This window comes from Salvelinus sp. IW2-2015, unplaced genomic scaffold (assembly GCF_002910315.2).
Source record: "Salvelinus sp. IW2-2015 unplaced genomic scaffold, ASM291031v2 Un_scaffold4852, whole genome shotgun sequence".
Classification (NCBI taxonomy): domain Eukaryota; kingdom Metazoa; phylum Chordata; class Actinopteri; order Salmoniformes; family Salmonidae; genus Salvelinus; species Salvelinus sp. IW2-2015.
In genome coordinates this window covers 3,323-8,477 of record NW_019946121.1, presented here as the reverse complement: position 1 = coordinate 8,477, position 5,155 = coordinate 3,323, and positions in this window count along the sequence as shown.

Here is a 5,155-nt window from a genome sequence, read left to right as displayed (position 1 = left end):
TATACTATTCGCGAGCATGGTAGCAGATGTATTACCACCTAGTATAGACAACTCAGATGTAACTATTGAGAATGTAGCAGTACGTATACCCACAGGTGTATAGACAACTTAGATGGTAACACTATTGTGAGAATGTAGCAGACTGTATTACCAACCTAGGTATAGACAACCTAGATGGTAAACTATTGAGAATGGTTAGCGAGACTGTATACCACTCAGGTATAGACAACCTAGATGGGAAACTATAGACAACCTATATGCAAACTATTGGATGAGTAGCAGACGTGTATTACCACCGGTATAGACAACTAGATGGCAAACTATCTGAGAATGGTAGCGACGTGTATTACCACCAGGTGATAGACACTAGATGGTAACTATTGAGAAATGGTAGCAGGACTGTATTGCCCCCCCCCCCACCCCAGTTTTGGAGGACATAAAACCCCCCCCCCCCAAAAACCCTAGATTGGTAAAATATTGAGAAATGGTAGCAGACTGTATTACCACCATGTATAGACAACCTAGATGGTAAGACTGAGATGGGTAAGCAGATTCTTATTACCACCAGGTAATAGACAACCTTAGCGATGGTAAACTATTGAGACGGTAGCAGACTGATACCACCAGGTATAGACAACCTAGATGGGACGGCACTATTGCAGAGGATGGGTAGCAGACTGTCGATTACCGCAGGTATAGACAACCTAGTATGGGAACTAGTTGAGAAATTGTTAAGCAGACGTCATTACCCAGCAGCTATAAGGGAACCTAAGGATGGGAAACTATGAGAACTGGTAGCCAGACTGTATTCACCCTGTTTGGCATTTAATTTAACCAAAGCCTAAAGGAGGCGTCTGTCCACAGGTGTGGAAGGAAGCTAACAGTCATTCCACTGTCTGTAAAATAGTAAAGCGTCATTTGCTGGTCCAACAGCCAGCCCATCAGTTTGCTGCCTGTCTTATAAACTGAATGGACAGATTGTGTTTGGACCAATACAATGGTATTATTTTCAGAGGGCACAAGGTTAACTACAAGCATATAGGAGACGGGCACTGCAAACTCTGTACTGCACTGACTTCAGATTGACATGATTGGTTAAATAATAGTCATAAAAGAAATGCTAGTTGGAGCTGTATTGTTAGTTTTTCAGTCCAGTCTTCGGATTGTTATTGAAGATAACATGTTATTGAAGAAAGCTCAATTGCTATGGCTTTTACATTCAGCTTCCCATGCACATGGTTTGGGAGTTACTTTATCCCAACTAAACCCAGAGAGTTGTTTTCCAATGGAAGCTTCTCTACACTCAGAATTCTGTACTGTTGCGGTTTTATTTTTTTCGTGTCCCTCGAGGAGCAGCGTTGCTTTGGCGTTTTAATGTCTTCTCAATTTATGGTTTAAATAAATGATGTTCCTTGCCATTGGTCGTACCCAAAACTACATTGTTATGTCAAGCACCGCACAGCCCCAGCGAGCTCACTGAATTCTAATAAGGACGTTTTATAGGCTCAGTAGCAGAATGGTTGATTCTAATAAACAGGTATTAAATACTATCTAAACAAAAAGCATTGTATTTGATTCAAAAGTAGCAAGTTCAATTCAACAGTTAGATTATATTTATTTTTTTATTTGAATTTGTTCTAGTGAATGAATCAGTGAAGCCAATATTCTTTGGGGGACCTGTTTTTATTCCTACAACTACAGTGCTGCAGAGTATACTATATATATTCCAGTAATTGATATCGAATTGCCTTCCCATGGGCAACAGATTCTTTCCTCATAATGGTTTTTGATTTTAATCGCGATGGATTAAGCACAAATTGGTTCTTCTGCAGTTAATCAGTACTATTTTTCCAGTTATTTTCAACCTTATTGTTTCTTGGTACCCCGGTGTATCTGTACTTTGTTTGCCACAAATTCAAACATTGCCTAATTATTAACTCCGCACTGAGTTCCACACAGTTTTTTTTCGACGTGTTATTTATGTATTTTAATAATTGAAGATCAGGACTTCTGTACGTAGAAGCCTCATCTGCATGAGACATTACGGTATAACAATTAACCTTATATGACTTAACCGGCGTGTTCATTTGTTTCTTCCTGATTGAGTTTAGAAGTGCGGTGGCTGTGCATGCATTTGAATAAGTACTCTGGTAAACTGTGTGGAGGGGCAATCCGTTTTCTTTTAAAAACCGCCGCTATCAATGAGGCCAGAGAAAAGCCCAATCAGGACTGACATACACCCGGTTGATAGATGATTGAGATGAAGAGGGAAGAGAGGAGAGAAAAGGGTAAGGAGGCAACACACGGAACCGGCGATCATAAGAGAGCCGAAGAGAGAGAGAGAGACAGCCGGAGAGCGGGAGAGATTGAGGTTAAAAAAAGAGAGGAGATGACGAGGAGGTGGTGTGTGAGAAGAGGGGAGAAGAGGAATAGGGACCCAAGACTACCAGTGAAAAGACGAGAACATTTAACTTCCGGCAGCGGAGGGGCTCGGAGAGAGAGAAGAGACAGAGGAGACGAGACCAGAGACAGAGACCCAAGGACAGGAGAGAGAGAACAGAGGAGAGAGAGGGAGGAGAGAGATCTTGTTGATTGAGAGAGAGGGAAGAGTGAGAGATCGTGAGGAGCAGGAGCCGTTCTTTCCAAAGGAGAGGACATCGAGACGAAACAGAGAAGAGAACGGTTTAAGAGAATATGAGAGAGCAGACTCAGAGAGAGAGGGATGGACATGGGGGAGACGCGCCGAGAGAGCGGAGGGACGACGGCGATCGCCAGAGACAGGCTAAGCAGCGCGCGGTGAGTGTGTCAATCTGTAAGTAGTGGCAGAGACAAAGGAACCCAGTTCTGTGTCCATCAAAACCACAAACAAAACAATCCCTGTACTTCTGTTAGAGGCGCGTTCATGCGTCATCTTAGAATACTCACCCACCAAACTTCGTTTTGAGTGGTTGTATGTGAGGGTGTCCTGCCAGCCTGACTTACATAACTTCGGTGCATCAGGCTTAAAGGTTACTAGGACCCCCATACAATTTATACCTAATTTAAAGTCTTCTCCTCACCAAGTGACGTATTTGTTACGAACATTGAGTAGAGTACTCATATACTTGTTCTTACTGTGGTTTGTGTGGTACATCGGCCTTCTTCTGAGACACGTTGGGGTTGTAGGCCAGTAGTTTATTATGGTGTGTCATTTCTTGGAGAAAGGGAGGTCTATCGTCTTAAACAGCCCTCTCGTAAGATGAATTGCTCTCTGTGCCAGTGTTGTTTGAGCTGACCCCAATATGAGCAGGGGACTGGTTGTAACTGCGTGATTATTGTAGTCATGAAAGGATCATTGACGTTTTTTTTCCTTTGAAAATATAAACTAAGTCCCTTTTCGTGATGGCGAATATGCTCTAGGAATAAGACGAGATTTTATTTCTTCTGTTGTATTAGAACAACAGCTTGTGAAAATAAGCAAATAACAAAAACAGGATGTAGCAGCTCGAAGGGTTGAGCGTTCCTACAATCGCTACCAGTTACTAATACCCAAACAATTACATCCAGTGCTCTATCGAACCAGAATGCATGGGGAGTTTAGTAGGGATTTGTTTTACCCACTGATGAGGAGAGGGTCATGGTGGCTTCGACTAACTATGACATAGGTATCACAGTCGACAGCCGTTCTCGGTGTCCGTGTCTGTTCCTCGAGGCGTAATCCTCTACTTGCGGCAAAGGTCGGAGGGTTCCTCAGCTCGACTGACGGGAACTAACTCACGCTTTTTCGTGCATGAACCACAGAGGGGGGGGGCGGGGTAGTCAGTTCCGAACAGTCCAGGTGCAGAACGATTGAGTGGTAATCGTACACGATATTGTTCTCACATCTCCCACTCTCAATATCAACACTCCTTAGGTTCTCTCCCCTTTCTGCCGCTCTGTTGCCAGCGTCTGCTGTTCTCCCTGTCCTTCCCGATTACGGCACTCGCTTGTGTTCCTTAAACGACCCAATATAGCCTGCCCCTCGTGCTGGGGCCAGGAGCAGAGGTCCATATAAGCGTCCTCCCCCCTGACAAGATTGGGAGGAGGGCCGATGGCACGTGGACCAGCGGCCGCTTGGTGTGGTTTTCCTTAGAGTGATTTCTCTCGCGTCCGTAAGCATATCACCCTTGTTTCAAACTCTCCGGTACGTCGTAGTGGACCCACCAATAGCCTTAACCATCATTGAAATTAGGAGCTGCTTATAGTGACATGAAGAACTTTCGTCCTTTGATTCCCCGTTCTTTTTATTCCATGTTGGATGTGATTCCAATGGTGAATCGGACACTACTCAGACCTACTTTTTTCGGCAGCATTGGGTAAAGAATTATATAATTCATGTATTTTATATTGACGTTTCTTTGTACATTATAATTTAAAATATAATCCACTTTGTCTCTGATGTTCTGGTTCCAGGCGGTCGGACTCCTCGTGACATACTTTGCGGAGGTCTGTGTACAAGACGTAGAGCTTACTAAATACAGACTGCACTCACCAATAGTCCTGTTGTCTGTCTCGGTCTTCTGTCTATGGTCCTGTCTGTCGTGTCTGGATCTGTCCTGTCTGCGCGTGGTGCCAATAGGCTGGGCCTTGTGGCATTACTTGTCTGTCTGGTCTGTCTGTGCTGCTGTCTCGAGTCATATGTCTGTCTGGTCTGTCTGTCTGTCCTGCCTGTCTGTTCTGTCTGGCCCTGCCACGTGGTCTGTCTTCATGTCTGTCTTGTCTGTCACTGTCCTGTGAGTGCTCTGTCTGTCCTTGTGCTGTATCTGTCGCTGGTCCTGCCATGCCTGTCCTTGCTTTGTCATTCCGTCTGCCTTTCCCTTGGCTGTCTCGTCTGTCGTCTGCTGTCTGTCTTCTGTCTGTCTGTCTGGGGTTAAAGACATACATATACCAATGGACATGTTTAATGCATACAGTTCTTCTATATTTCAGATCAAGACAAAAAAGATAAAGAACACAATGACAGAGTGAAATTGTCTGCAGGGAGCGTTCCTCTGGGGCTCCCTAACCCCTAACCCTAAACCCCAACCCCTACCCCTAACCCCGAACCCTAACGCCATAACCTTAAACCCCTAACGCAACCCTAACCCTAAACCGTGACCCCCTAACTCCTTGTAAACCCCTAACCCTAACCCCAACC